This window comes from Argiope bruennichi, chromosome 6, assembly GCF_947563725.1.
Source record: "Argiope bruennichi chromosome 6, qqArgBrue1.1, whole genome shotgun sequence".
NCBI classification, from domain to species: Eukaryota; Metazoa; Arthropoda; class Arachnida; order Araneae; family Araneidae; genus Argiope; species Argiope bruennichi.
The window spans coordinates 39747839-39765297 of NC_079156.1; the positions used below are offsets into that span (position 1 = coordinate 39747839).

General features: G+C 25.7%; 1 protein-coding gene across 1 annotated transcript in view; it reads right to left on the minus strand.

The window, feature by feature from the left end:
* Positions 1-17203, minus strand: part of LOC129972137 (zinc transporter ZIP10-like) — a 60272-nt gene extending 43069 nt beyond the window's left edge. The window contains exons 1-2 of the mRNA XM_056086146.1: positions 17081-17203; positions 16757-16787 (exon numbers count right to left, since the gene is read on the minus strand). The gene's annotated coding sequence lies outside the window, so the exon portion shown is untranslated. The remainder of the gene's footprint in view (positions 1-16756; positions 16788-17080) is intronic.
* Positions 17204-17459: the final 256 nt, after the last annotated feature.

The window sequence follows — 17459 nt, forward strand, 5'->3', positions numbered from 1 at the left end:
AACTTTCTCATATTTAAAGTTAAGCACATTTCAAAATAAAATTAATTCCATAAAGAAAGTAATATCCTTCACGCTGCCATCTATAGCTCTAAAAGGAAACAAGATTTTACTTTTCCAGTAATTTTTACGAGTTTCAAAGCAGAAAGTTGTTTTATATACAGGAGAGATTTTAAAACTATCCTTTTGTTTGTGACGACCAAGCTATAAAGAATTAAGTGACAAAATATTTATCTTCAGAACATTTTGTCGAACATCACAACTTTTGTTGCCCCTACCCCCTAATAAAACATACCTTAAAAATTTCTAATTGAATTTTTTTTTTTTTTTGATGAATTCGATTTTTTTATCATTTTAATAATATAAGTCCAAATATTTTCTTGAAATATTTAAACATATTATATATATATATATATATATATATATATATATATATATATATATATATATATATATATATATATATATATATTATATTGCAGAACCATACTGAAAAAAAGAATTACACACACAAAATTATACCAAATTTATACAATCGAATGCTTGGTTGAGAAAATCATTGCTTTTCACAGGATTGGGAGGGGAGGACAAAAAAACTTGAGATTTCAAGTTTGAGTATCGAATATTTACCTTCATATACCACTAGTCCAACTTTATAAGTTAAAATATGATGATTCATGTGACATTATGCGGATATCTATATATCTAGCCAGCTAAAATACGACATTATGAGTATTTATCATATCTCATGGAAATATTGGAAGTCTGGGGATTAACAATCTTCAAGCCTACCTGATATCTAGAGAGACACCAAATGATTTATAGAGTTTATGTATATAGTTTTCAGCTGCTATCCTTTTGATAATCGAATCGAGCTATAATGAGCTAAAAAAAAAGACTTTATAATTACTGCCTAGTATGCGATTACCATTTTTTGCCATCCTCATAAAGGTTAATAAATGAAGAATCGAATTTTATGGTTGATTATACCAACCATTGCATTCTGTACAATCTTCAATCTTCACATCACACATTTACGATGAAATAAAAAAAAAATGCTGTAGAATCTGAAACACTTATTTTCTATTTTTAAAGTGATATAAAAATAACTTCGTGTGAAAATATACTCTGCAATTGAGTAGGAAATGTCAATTTTTAACAAGGATCTAAATATTTTAATAGGTCCTTTCTTAACAAGTACCTTCAGCCTAAATAATTACTTGTTAAATTTGGTAGTTATAGGTCCCTATTCCTAGAGCATTGTGAATGATTTCTGCTGCGCGGTCATACGTATAAAATGTCCATCAATAAATACTTTTTTAAAAAATGAAAAAAAATCGTGGAAAAAAAATCACCGGGGGCATAGGTGAAATAATACAGATTCCTTTATAAAATATTTCAATTACATCTTAAAACCATTTTAGAAAATATTGATTCCACTTCCTAAGAAAAAATCCGAGAATTACATAACTTGAAGTCATCCTATTTATTTCCTTCAGAGCAATGACTATGTCTTAACTTCGCCTCGTCCATTATAATTTAAAATAGTTTGGCTTTACTTTTAAAATGTAAAAAAATACTAATATTATTACAAATATTATCTAGCAAAATAGATAACGTATTCCGCCGCTTTATTATCTGACAAAACACGAACACAACTGAACCGTACACAATATAGCATTAGCACAAATCAATACACAAAGCAAATAGAAAATCGATATTGAACAATAGCAATAGTATAAAGCGCTCAGAACGCAGCTACCTAGTCCCCTTCACAATCAAAATTCACTCGCCTCATCCTTTCGAATTTATATAGGTTATCAAAGTGGGCACAGAAACTTCAAGAAAAATCGCCAGATCTCGAACACTAATACAGATATAGCAATAATTCTTATATTTTCCAGAACTTTAATTTTTATTGTCATTTATTAAAATATCTGTAAAACTGTCTTTGATATGAGACGAATGGCATAGGGAAGCAATATTATAGATTCATAACAATGTATTAAAAACATGATTTGCAGCTTACCTTTCACCAGGCTCTACCATTCAATACTTGAACACAATTGTCTTAAAAAAAGTTTTAATTTTGATTTTTTTTTAAATTTTGATTACAAAAATTATTTATAATGCCTCAACAATTTTAAATTGCTTCCCCCCTTGTAAAATATGCTAGAATCTAGATATTTTCCAAGTATGAAATAATATATATTCTCTCTTTAACATAAAAGTAAAAACTATCAATCAAGTAACTATACTTTCTTTATCAGGGATAATATATAAAGAATGAACTTATCAAAATATGGACAGTATTCTTCATAAAAATAGGATAATATATAAGTACCAAACAACAACACTTCAAGCTTCATCAAATAGATATTTTGTATACAGAAAACATTTTAACAACAAAAAAAAAAAAAAAAAAAAAAAACACTATAAGAATCCTTATTTCAAAAAATAGCTACTAATGTCAAGATCTTATTTTACTTTTTGATATACATGTTTTCGGTGACAAATCTCTTATTATAATTCTAGTTTTTACACAACTACGTAATAATATATGAACAATATACAATCAGATTAAAATTAGATACAAGTTACATACCTTTAATAATTCTTATATTAATATCTAACTACCCTTGTTTGCAAATTGATTACCGATTTTTCCCCCCTCTTACTTCGCATATTACTACTATTCTTTTGATGGATTAAGGTTTAAAAGATTTAAGGTTAAAAATTATTATTTGATAAAACTGGAAATAACTGGTTATACTTACACACACAATCTTGAACTTGTTCAAGTCTAATTTTTAAAACTTGAACTGAATTTTAATTATTTTATAAACTGAATGAAATAGAAATTACTTCATTTTCAAAAACGTCCTATTAAAGATATTAAGAATAATAAAAGAGAATTATCTAACATTTATAAAAGAAAATTTGAATACTCTGAAGCTTTTATTATAGAATGAAATAATTCATAGCACATTCTACAATGATTCATTTATTTTTCCCTCTCATCTTGATTCAGAACTTGGGACAGACAATGGGTTTATAATCGGTTCATTCATATATAGTGTTACATTTCAATCAAATTAAGTCAAACACCTCATTTTATCATAAGATAGAATTTAGTATATTTACTAAATTCAGAAAAATAAATTTATTAAATAAAATAACTTATTTGCAATTAAAAATATTTTGAAATACAACCGACTGTTAAAAAATAATCATCTATTCAAATTCCCATGAAATCAAAATGACAAAAAGCTTCTATTGTATTGAAATATCTATTTTCTAAAAGAGATATTTTAGATTATTTTAAAATTAAATGCTTATTTTGAGACACAGAGAAACCGATGAACAGCTGAATCTAATTATAATAAAGAAGAATTTATGTGTCAGTGCTCTAGAGGTTATATCATCCGACTTAGAGCAGTCAAATTTGGCCCAAATATACTTAAAAGGAGGTAAATGTGCAAATCAAATGTAAAAAGACTTGACTGAAATTTTAATAAAAATATATAGCTAGATTTTGGTGATTTTAGAATAACTTCCAAAAATTTCCAACACTAAAATGATTCTTACACCATTTTAATTATCTTTTCAATAATGCCAATTTAGATGATATAAAATCCTTTAGTTTCAATTTAATTAATTTTAAACATATTTTTAAGTATATTTTTCATAAAAATATTTTTATTGTTATGAAATAACCAAAATCATTTTTAATGTTTCATCAAATATTTGATCACATAATTTTCTTACATTGTTGAAAGCTAAAGAAGGATTCTATTTAACACCTAAGTAGTTAACAGAAATAGTAAAAAAGGTGAAGTTACAATACTGCAAATTCAGAAAATAGATGAGCCAAGCATAATATTATCATATCATGGAACAGGTCGTCATTAGTAAAGTTCATAATTGCAATGAACAGAATGTATACAAGACAATTAAGATACAGCAACTTTAATGTATCAACAGTTCAAAAGAATCACGAACATGGAAGTTTCATCTAAACAACTGAAATTAAATATAATCAATATCTCTAGCAAACTATTTGGTCACCAAAGGTGAATATTTAAAAATATCCCCAAAGTGAAATTTTTTTTTAATTCTATAATAAATATCTAGATATATTAAAAATCAAAATAAAATTTAACACTTTAACAAATTTGATTATAATTGTAAAAACCCACCCAATAGTTAAAAAAAATAGCTTTGGAATAAATATATAGGTATAGAGAAAAAGAAACTTAAATTTTTTTTTCCCAAGCATTATTAATATAAAATGTGTATTAGTGAAACTTTTCTTAAACAACTACGCATTATGAATTTCATTGCAACATCAAGAAATAGTGTTGTCATTTATATCAAACTATAAAAATTAAAAGGAAATTGCAGATTCTAAACTGATAGCACCAATAAAAATAATTTTCATGCTATAATATTCTTACATATTATAGTGCAAAAATACAATATTTAAATCAAAAATCTAAACTGTTTAAAAAATTTAATTTTTTAATAAATTTTAAAAAAGACTTTTTAAAAAATGTTCTATCAGATACATTATCGAAACAACAAAAATACTAAATAGCAATCGCACAATCGAATTTTATTATTATGCGAGATAAAACGCATTAATATTGCACTAACAGCCCACCATTAATATTATGATGGGAGACAAAATATGAAATAGAAGATCTAGAAATTTCTCATCGAAATAAAACAAAAGCTTAGCTGTGAAAAATTATACAAAAGATATTAAAGACTAATCCTGAGATATAGTTAAATAAAAAGACCTTTTTATAATCATTTCTAAAAATGACATTTTAAGGAATAACAATTAATTAGAAACACATTTCCTAAGTAATCAATTTTTTTTTTTCCTTCTTTTTCTACAATTAGAATTTTGCAAGGAAAAAAATGATTATACCAATTATATTTTAATGAAGATTTTTTTCTAACTCAGTTTTGAATGATTAACCAGGGCTACCAAACTTGATACCAGAGGTTACTGAATGATTTCCCAAATTTAGAAGCAGAAAAATTACAAAAACACACATACATTAAAAAATGATGTACAAAATGGAGAAGCAAGAGAAATACATCTAGTATTTTAAACACATCTAGTATTGAACACACATCTCAACTCTCATATGCCCACATATAAGACATTTTTTGGAATCAAGATGGTTTTTGACAAACTGCTGAATATTTCTTCTCATGCTATATCTGCTCAAATATAGCAATATATTGTTATAAAAATGTTTCTTTTCATTACTATGCATTTATGATAAAATTTCTATTAACTAATTAAAATTTCTGGTCCTTTGCTGACCAAATTAACATGTATCAGTTACAAGTTTATTACAAAGAAAAAGAGCATTAAACAAAATATTACAAATTCATCCTAACTCTTACAGTCCGATTCCCCATACAAGACTTTGTTATCTCCATTAATAATAAAGGAAAATAGAAAATGTGTATTTGCTGATATTTAACAGGCCAGACTTTTATCTAAAGTCAACATGTCTGGTATAAATATACTACTTTAAAGGATAAAAAGACATGCCTTAAAACATTTTTTTTTTTTTTAATTTTAGCAAATGAAAAATTAAGAAAAATTTTGGCATTATTCTTAGTAGTTTCCACAAATATTATTCCATAAAAAAAATTAGTCTTACATTTTTTAAAAATTTAAACAGTTGTCTTTTTAATGATACCAATTTTTCTAAATTTCATATTTTTTCCCTCTAATTTTGATTTATTTTGAATAACTTAACAATACCATTCAGTGTAATAATGAAATTCAAACTATTTTCAAGGCATTTTCATCAATCATTATAATTTAAAGCAGGATTCTATTAATCAGTTTTGTAGATCACATAAAAGAAAAAGTAAAGTTGCATTATTGTGAAAGACGGCAAGCAGGCAAAATAGAAATTTCATTTTTAATGATATCTGGATGTCATGGGACATTATTGCCATTAAGAAGGTTCATTACAAAATAACCAGTAATCAAACTATTAAAAAAACATAGCTCTAATTCATATCACAATCTGATTCTTAAATATTTTTAAATAATCATAACATTAAGTCATGCATCTGAGATTCACAAGATATTAAGCATAACAAATATTCACAGCTAATCAAAAATGACTAGTAGAAAATATACCAAAATAATCAGTTAAAATCATTTGGCAATAAAGAGGGCAAAAAAATCCAATGCAATATCAGATTTTTAGTTCTCCAGCATTCATACTTCAGCTCTTATTTCATCAATTTTAAAATTTTCACTTTTCTTTGTAATTTCTAAAAAAAATTACAAATCTAAATTTGTAAGTTATTTGTACTGTTCACTTTATATCACAAAAAATATCAAATTTCAAATTCATTGTTTCGATATCCCCTTTTCTTTTCTAAATAAGTTATGAAATTCAAATTCAAAATTCTATTTGCAATAATTCATTTGTATTGATACTCAAATAAACAAGACCAACAGAAATATAAATTATATTCCTCGGTGAAAAAAATATATTTGAATCTCTTTCGAATCGAACAAATCGAAATCAGTATTACAACTTTATATTAAACTTAATTTTCAAATTAAATAAATAACCATGGTACCACAAAACAAAGAAGCTTAGAGCATAGTTACTGGTATACACATAAAACTGTATTAAAATATCAAGACAAATTTCAATAAATAAATTTTATTAGAAAATGTGTAAAATCCAAAACCAACAACAATAAATACACCTCCATCCTTAAAAACTAGTCTAATGATAAAAGCTTTTGAAGTAGCAATGCTCAAAGATCTTTAATAATAATCTGGGACAGGAGCACACACAACCCTAACAAAATCATCATAGTTGATGTATCCATTCGAAGAGACATTGGCCTCCCTGAATATACGATCCACTGCAACAAAACGGTTCATTAGATATAAAATATGATTTGTATTGGAAACGAAAATATAAAAAAATCAAAATAATTATTTTTAAAAAAAGGTTTCCTATCTTTAGAAATATTTAAATTGGGATATTAATTAAAGTTACATTTTCATTTATGAAAGAAAATGTTTTTAAGTAGAAGGAAAGCAAATAAATCTAATACTGAATGCCTTGACTAATTTTAATTGCATTCTCAAAACGTTTTCTTTATCTCGAAAATCAAAAGAAAATGATGGATAAAGGAAATGGTGGAATAAAATAAAATTCAATGGATAAAGAAAAAGAATAGTACAAAAATTTCCATCCAGACAAAAACAATTTTCCACAGAAATTACAAAACAGAGAAGAAAAAAAATCACCGAGATCATATTTCGGTTCATTGGCAAATAATCGAGTAAAAATTTGAAGAAAAAAAAATAAATATAGTAATTTTTATAACTAATATAGCTGGAAGAAGCCAAAACATTTCGCATAGCAAGATTCCGAAGAAATACAATTGTAACATTTCAAATTATAGAAAAACATTTACAAATTAAAATTCCATTACCCAAAAAAATGTAATAACATGCAAAATTGACAAAATATTATAAATATATGTTTTAATCATTTCAAAAGTGAAAAGAAATCGATGAAAAATTATGAATGAAGAAAATAAAACATCGATAAATAAGGCAGAAATATTCAAATGAATTTTACACTAATAGCTGCCAGCAATATAATTTATTAAATGTCTATAATATATTTTCAAATTAACTATTTAATAAGAATCTTTGATATTCAAAATAGATTTTAAAAAAAGAGATCAGAAAAAATATCACTATTCAAAAATCAAAAATTATTAATTAAATTAATTAAATCCATTAAAAAAGTGGAAAAGGAGAGAAAAATCCTCTGGTAATTGAAAATATATCATAAGCAACATTAATGAACTTTAATATAAAAATATGATAAATAACACTCTTCTTTTCAATTATCAGATCCAAAATCCACCATATATTTGGAAAAGTACAGCCAAATATAGCTCTTGGCACTATCATTATCTAAATACTATCCACAAGCATCTAAAACTTCAAGCTCCTTTCGGAGATCATGCAAGCAAAAATGGTACTGCTAATGGAAATTCTCAATTAAATGAATGTTTCAAAATTGGAAAATTGATGGATTGTTTCAAAACAAAATAACCAAATCATGAAGATAATACAGTAAGTTGTTTCAAAGGATTAAGAATTGAGTATGGCGAAAAAAAGGTTAAGGATTCTTGAATGAAATATCCAAATAATAATGTTTATGCCCACATAGAATTACATGCAAATTACTCCATTACATTTACCTTTGCTAAATTGCAGAAAGAGAATTATCAAAGATAGCTTCAAAGTTCAACAAAATGCATACCATTTGTGTTAGAAGTATTTGAAAGTTTGGAAAATGACTCAAACAGAAAGAAAACTACACAGAATATGACAAGGAATATTTTTTCACATCTCAATCAAAAAATATCCAAATAAAAGAGTTTTTAAGATCTGTTGATTTTAAATTTGAGAAATATTTTTAGGATTATCAAAAGCTATCAACTGCATATATAATTCATTGAAAAAATGATAAAATTTGGATTACCCTCTTTGGGGCTCAGCTTTTCTCCCCATAACAGGAGTATGTGGCGTAACTCTCGAGCTGGTATACGCCCAGATTTGCTTTTGTCAAAAGCTCGGAATGCACGCAGGATTTCTTGTGGAATGTTTTCTCGCTGGCTATGATTATGCATTATTTCAAGCATATCAGCAAATGATATCTTTCCATCTGCAATTAAGTGTAGAAAAGTCAATGCTGAAATATTACAGCATGAATTACAAAAAAGTTATGCATCCAGAAAGTAATTAGCTGAATTCAGTTTTAATAATTATATGTCCTTGAACTACAAGCTGATGAAATTTTTCAACATTTAATGAAGCTGTTTTCACTAAATTGTAAAGAGAAAAAGGTGTTTTGATAGTTGATAATTATCAAAAGAATTAGCAATTTAGTTGAAAAACCAATACATTTCCAAAGAAATATTCAGGTAATAGCTACCTTCCAAAAAATAAGCTTTTTAAAAAATTTATTAATTAATGTTTATTTAAACCATCTACTTTTGCCAAACTTGAAAGCTATTTAAGTTTAATTTAAAGTCTGTGTAATTTCTGTAGGCATTTCAAGGACACTCGATTTCCCAACTCTTCACTCTCTCCTCCGTTGCCATGGTTTCGACAAAGCTTGTTTTTTTTTTTTTTCCGATGCCAGTACATTTCAGCAAAGATGTTAAGCTGGCAATGTAAGTAAACAATTTTATTCAATCGTTGAATCTGAGATATTTTCTTAAGCAAATAAAACAAATCATAATAAATTTTTTAAAACTAGCTTTCTTTAATAAAGGAACTGTTTTCTTTAATTGGACCAATGAAACAATTTTAATAGGCTATGTTTTATTATACTTTAAAGTGTATTTACCAGAAAGTTTGTTCCATTCTTACAGTAAAAAAAAACTACAAAATATTTACTGCTTTTGCTTTATTGAATTAGTTTTCAATCAGTTTCCATTAAAAAATATTTAGGTGATTAAAATATGACAAACTTTACTTATTTCTGCTATTTACACAATACTCCTTTTAAAGTAAGCAACAACACACTAATTTTCTTTTAATGCAATAAAATATAATTGCAAAGGAAATAAAATCTATAGAATGATAATTGTTAGGAATGCACTAATAATTCTATTTACTGACCAATTACATTAGATTTTTTTAAAATTTATATAGTTGTGTCACTGAAACCTGAATTAATTATATTTTGTCAAAACATGTCTTATCACAACCTAAAAATTCAATTCCCTATGTATTAAATATTCTATTCTAGCTAAGATATAGTTTTCAAATTCCATTAAGTGAAAATTGTCTTCTTTAGACATCTATCTTCTTTATCTTTTTTGTAAAATATAAATTAATTATCTATTAGACATTATAATGTCCATGTTTAGAAGAGACAAATTCTTACAGAGAACTTATCTGTTTTACCGTGAGAAAAAAGATGAATATTTCAAGGAAAAGAACCCTTAATCATCAATCATTCTCTTATCAATGCAAGAAATGTGCATTCTCTATAGTTATTCTAGATGCATGTCAAGTTTTCCTGCCCAAGGTAATTAAATCCCAGTAAACCTACAATGCAAGCGTAAATGAATCCCACAATCCCGAACTTGAACAAAGTATAAAGCAGAAAGCTATCAAGATACCTTAACAGCTGTGTAAGGAAAAAAAAAAAAAAAAAGAGTAACACTGTTGTCTGCCTCACAACACTGAGGCAGACAACCAGCAACGAGGTAGAAAATGTGTCCTTGAACCGCCTACGGGAAATACACAGACTAGAACTATGGTTAAACTGCTTACAATTCCAAGAAATTCTTTCCAACTTATATTCCTGGAAATAATCTAAATATGAATAAAATCTGCATGCAAATTAATACTAATGGATTAAATACTAAAAAATAAGAATGACCTTGCAGTCAAAATATAAATTGCCAAAATATCCTAATTTAAAAACTGTCAGAGTGCAGCAGCCATATTCTCCAATGAAATGAACAACTCAGCTGGCAGAATCGTCCTGAATTTTCAAAAGTAGAAAAGGCTAAAATGAAAGCTTTTCCAAATGAAATAATGAATTCAACTGTCACATAAAATAAAAACTGTAGACAGTTACAACACAAACAAAATTCAAATTCTGAAATTTGAATAATTCAAAGTTAAAAGAAATTCCAAGCTATCAATTAAAATACTTTCATAAAAAGTACTTTCAGAATACATAATAGTGTATCAATGATAATTATAAAAAAAGAACTTAATCTAGAAACTCTAAATCTCATGCTTTAATTGCAGGAAAATTATACTATGTTCAAAATGGAATGATGGATATTATTCGTCAAAGCTAAAACAGATGGAAAGTGGAGATTATGTTTCTATACGAGCATTCAAGGATGATTCAAAACGAACAGCAAGACTTTTTTTTAAAAAAGCAAGAAATAAGTAATTTCTTGAAGGCAATATCAATATTAACTTCTGCTATATAATGTCTGAAGACTTCAAAAGAAACAACAAACTGTTCTACAACAACCACAAAAGCTCTTTTGGGAAGTAAAAACTAAATTTCATTATATTAGGTGCATGCTAAAACCATATAACTCAAAGTCCAGTCATACAAAACAATTCTATAAACAGAATTTTAAATAAAAAAATAATAATGAATTTGGTATATATTTGCATGCAGACGAAACCGACTGTAAAAGCTATAGCAAAATTTCTGATCACTTCTATTATTCTTAGTGTCTGTCATATTCTATCACTAATGCTAATGCAAAAAAAAAAAGGTGAATTTTCCCAATCATTGGTGACTTATTCAATTTAATAATTAAAAACTAAAACATCCCACATGCTTATATTGTCTTTTTCTCCCTGCCCCCCCCCCCTTTTCAAAGTCTCTTCAGCTTTACTAAGAAAAAGGATTGTGGAGTAAAAGCCTGTTTAAATTATCCCTGTAACAATAATAAAATAGTTTTTGGATATATTTATTGATATTGATAATTCAAATTTATGTATGCTAAGTTACTTTTAGCACAAACTTGACAAATGAAAATTTATAAAACAATTTACGGATGACTACGGAAAATAATAACACTATCATAAATTCAAATAAAAGGCCTAACTCACTTTTTTCTTTGAAATATTGTTTCAATTCTGTTATGGTTGGGCTCATTCCCAAAGAACGCATGATGATAGTTAATTCATCCAAACTTCGTATTTGGCCACTTCTGGCATTCAAGTAAAAGCAATCACGAAATTCTGAAAAGATGTGAATATATAGTTAAACTTGTTTCTTTATGAATCGAAAACCTCCTCTGACCACCTTTCCAATCCACATCTGCCACAAAACCAGTAATGAAATTTCAAGAGATTTCATTTTTTTCGAAAACACCTCTACATAGTTGAAAAGACCAATTTAATAAAAAATTTCAAATATTCATAACTGTCTACATAAGATGTAATGATTCTAATTTTATTTATTTACCATTAGCATTATTCACTCAGCTAAATAACAATGACAGAAATTTCTTTATCTATTATGAAACAGTAGCAATGATAAATTTAGAATCATTGCAAGGATAAAATTAGAATCATTTACAGGAATAAAATTTTACAATCAAATAAAAAATTGAAGAAATATAATACATCTTTCAATGATCAAACTCTTTGCAACTAAAAGCTCCTTTGAATTGTGGTACCAAGACATTAAAAAGCTTTCCATATAAAGCCTCCCAATAAATCTTTTTCATTTATAAAAAATCTAAAAGACAGAAAAAAAACTTTTTAATAGATAATATCAGTGATTAATTTTCAATTGATAAATATTATAAAGAAATATTTTTAAAACATCTGATTAAAATAATTTAATTTTAAAAAAGTCTCGGGAAATTCAAAGATGTATAGCTTAGTTAAACCACTATCTGAAGTTCTTGTATAATAACAGGATTTTATTAAATGACTTAAGAATAAAATAATACATTGCATAGACATATTTTTATAAGGTATTGCTATTCCGTTATTGATAAACTTTATATTAAATTGTCTTTACTCAAACAGAAGCAAAACTTTTAAATACAATGCATATGGCATTTTCTCTGCCTTAACTAGGTGTGTAAATATCATCACTGTCGGAAATCATAACGCAAGTCCATATTATTTTTTTTCTTCCGAAATCCAAAACCAATATAATTAAAAACTCTGTTAAAAATAATAAATTTGCCATCTTTAACAAAATTGTCTATACAGTTTATAACTGATGAAATTAAAAATACTTTCTTAAATTTTCTATCAACTATTTGAAAAATAATACAGGAAAAATAAGAAAACACTTCTATTCCTTTCTTTATAAACAGGGCAAATTAATTTCATATGCTTATTTCCACCTAAATAAGCTTATTGCAAACAACAAATTTAGAAAATATTAAAGAAAACAGGAGGTTATATAAATTCTAAGTTAAATACCTTAAATTAAGATTATTTTCAATTACATATTTGGATAATACTACACTGTACTTTCATCGTCACGTAGCTCAATAAGATAACAGAAATAATAGATTTCCTCAGATACATAATAGGTTTCTGTAAAGATTTATATCAACACATTGCGAGAAAAATCATAGAATCTGAATCCAGTAATCTGAATAAAACACGATTATTAATCATCATTAATTCATAAATTTCACTACCTTAATTCTTTCAACAAATAGAGAAAGGTAGGCGAATGATAGGATATTACATTTTTTTTACACAAAAATAAATTATTAATAATTTGATCCTAATTGGAATTTAAAAGTAATAAGAGATAACTTCATTATATATAAAAATACAGCTTTTCTATCAGCAAAAACAATCATTTATACAATATTGATACACTTAAAACAGAACAAATACTAACTTTAAGTATTTTCTTTCTGTGTTTTTAAAATTATTTTTTATAACCTTAGAACAAAGAAACAAACAAAGAAGTTAACAAAGAAACTAGGAATTAGGAAAATATTTTATAATTTGAAAAACCCAAGTTTTCTTTGATATTTGGTTCAAAGAAATATTTTTGAGCCTCTTTAAAGATATTAAGTTTATTAAATTGTTTTTTAAAAAATAAAAGATTTTTTTTAATGTGAAATCGTCTTAACTGCCAAGCAAAATTCACAAATTTTATATCCACAATTTTCAAATTATTCACAATGCACCAAACCAACCACCACCAACCAACACATTCACTAGTGTATGTAGTATAATAATACCTAAATCTAAATGGAAAAACACCTTAAACAATGTAAAGCTTCTTTTATGAAGTTATTACAAAAAAAATTAAGAAAAGGACCTATTATACTTAAAATTTCAAAAGTTTAATTTCAGTTATTTTCTTACATTTCAAATAAATTGAAAATGAAATATAATAATTCTTGCTATCATTACTGCATTATCTTTAGGCCCTAAATTCTAACCTCCTTATAAATAAAATCTTAGTGATAAATATTACTGAAAAAGTAATTCTTCATCCCTTTACGCATATAATAAAATGCAGAAAACTTGCATCCGAGGACTACCGCATTACAGTTAATTTATTATTATCTGGATAAGGCACCAGTTATATTTGATAGTGTTTTATTACATACATATAATAAAGCTTTTTCTAACATTACAACACAAAAATACAAAACATTATAATGGTTGATAAATGTAAGGAAAGCTAATAGACTAAATTCTCTAGAGTAGAGCACAACAAATTGAAAAATTAGAAAATATAAATTTTGAAATAATATAATCATAGATAAATTTTTAAAATAGAGGACATAAAAAAATAATTAAATAAATTTGACAATCTAAGAATCTTTCCTTTAAAAAAATTAATTAACTGAAAATAATGACATACTTCCTATTAATAAATATGAGAATCTGCAGATATAAATAAATATAATTTTAAGATCAGCAGTTTAAAAAAAATTACAAATGAACTATCATAAATATGGGTTTAAAACATTTCAGAAACTTGGTATGAACTCTGAATAACTAAGTCATAATTAAAATTACATTTTTTTCCAAAATATTATCATTTTTTTTCAATTGGTTATAATCATTTAAACTAATTAAAGTATGACTGTAGACTAATTTTATGACAATGAAATAATTAAAAATAATTATCCCTTTCAGATATGTTTTAAAAAAATTAACAATTAAAAGAAATTTAACATGAATGATATACAAATATGATATCTTTATTAGAGCTAGAAAATTTCTCACTCTAAATACTAAACCAAAAAATTTATATCAAATCAGTTCTTCCAATATTTAATTTTGGCTTTTAATCGATATCCTATTACCCACAGCAATATTTATTTTGGATTCTTGCGGCAATAAAAATATAACGGATCTTGTATACAAAGAATTACATTTCTTCTAGCCAGTGAAACTCAGAGGTACAGCTTTAAAAAAAGATAAGTTGAAATTATTAATAATGGCTGAACTATTTCCAACTTGAATTTCCCATCCAAGTAAATTTTAAACCATTAACAAAATTAATATTTTCATTTCTTTCTTTTCAGGAAATTAATTTTATTTCGTGTGAAAAATTCATATAAAAATATGCACAAGCAAATTATGAGCTCATTAAATTCATAATTTTTTCCTATAATATAATAGCTATCAGAAAGTAATAACTTATAATGTTCTCATTTAAAAAAAAAAACTTTCATTAAAAAAGTTATGAATGAAATATATGTAAATTTCAATAGTAACCAAATAACTCAGCATGAAGCCTATTATCAGCAACTTGTAGTTAAAAAAATGTAAAAGAATATGTACACTTCATAATATCTTAAGTTTTATAATTTAAAACCATATATATAGAATTTGAGAATAGGTTCTCACAGTAGTCTTAGACATATATAGCAAAGCCAGTCTTACAACAAATTAATTTTTATAAATTTTAGTTAATAAATCGATTATAATTGTTTTAAGTTACAAAGATACCTTCAGAGAAATGATTACTACATTAAGCATGTAAACTGAAAGGTATATCATTTCAGATCAAAAATAACACCAATAAATATAAAGTATTCAGATTACAATTTTTTTTAAAAAAGCAAATGTTTAATTTTCAAATACAGTAAAAACTTAAAATATTTGTATATTTTGTTTAAACATTTAAACAATCTACATCATAACACTCAAATGAAAAGCAAATTATATATCTTCAATTTAAAATAAAAAATTATTCTGATCTTAATATCTCAATTTTATTACCTTGTATCAGATTAAAAACAAAAAGTACAATAATAAAAAAATTTTATATTCACTTCATATTAATAACATAGATACATACTGATTTTTTTAATTCTTTGCTGTTGTTGGGAGGAAAGTTAGTTCTTTTAGTTAGAATATACATTTTATTTTTTAATATAGTTGAGGGAGTAATGATCAACTTGATAAAAAAAAAGTGTTGTAAGCTCATAAAAAAATAAAGAAAGCAGCAGCAAAAATGCAGAATTAGATCTTTATTATAGTATAATTACAATAATAAGAATTATTTTAGAATTTAGTTCATATGTACGGCAGAAAATCATATCTGAGTTTTTGAAGTTAAGACAAACCCGTTCTTAAAAAGTACAAAATATAATTGCTCATATGATGTTTCATACAAAGAATATAGTATAGTCGCCAAACTGTGATATTTAAAGGTGATAAACTGTCAAATATGGTAACCTAATCTGATTATTTGATATTTGCCTGTTTTTCTACTGCTTGGTATGAATTGGCAGAGTTCATGAAAAATCTGTGCTGTGTTCCATTACTTTTACAAAAAATGTGACTCAATTTTGATAAATTGAAAACCTCTACACTTTTGCTGAATTAAAATAATCAAAATAGAGTAAATGCAGAACAATCAAATGAGGAACTGCAAATAATAACATATGTTTAAAGTAAAAATCAAGAAAAACTATTATTTCTAACTTAAGACAGAAATGTAATGATTCGAAATATTTAAAAAAAAAATGCATTCTAAATACAAATGAATTTAAAACCTTTAAATCATTTCTCAACCACTGCATTCATCTATAAGTAACTACCTGAAAAGTATAACTTCTAAGTTACAGATTACATTAAACTAAAAATATTGTTATTACTTAACTCACGTTGTTAATACACAAGAACATAAATAAAACGTACAAAATATCTGTAAAAAAAATCACTTACCATCTATGTCTTGTTCTCTGAAGTACCGAGCCTGCAAAAGAAAACCATCAAATATTAATTCGTATACTTTCAAAATACAATACAGAATGGTTATAATTTGATTGAAATATTGTAACTTTTTTTTAACTACGCAGCATGTTCTTAAAACCATGAGGTTTAGATTTTAAAGAATATCTAATATATGGAATTTTTGTATCAGATGCAAATGTCAAAGGATTTCTTTAACCTACTTAACTTATACTAAAACGACACATTATTTAACAATATTTTGGACATAGCAGAAATTAGTAAGAATTCCCAAAAGAGCAACAACATATTACTCACCATTTTAGGATACTAAACTTACACAAAAAAACAGAAAAGAAAATACCGCTTGAGACTGAATCGTAAAACGAAAAGTATATAACGTTACAGATACAGTTAAGGCAATAATTCCTTTCTTTAGAGACTGACGTGTGCCCCCGGAATCGGTGAACCGTAAAAGGATTATCTGCGTGGGAGTACTTACCGAATTTGTACCATTGACAGATTAAGAAAGATTTTTTTATCCTTTTAAAAAAAAAAGCGGTTTTATTCATAGAATTGATGCTTCGTAACTGTGGTTTATTTTACAGATTCTTTGACCAAATTCGTTTGGAAAGTTGTTTCGTTATTGATTCGATCCTTTCAACCAAATCTTTTCAAACCTACGTATGCAGTGGTC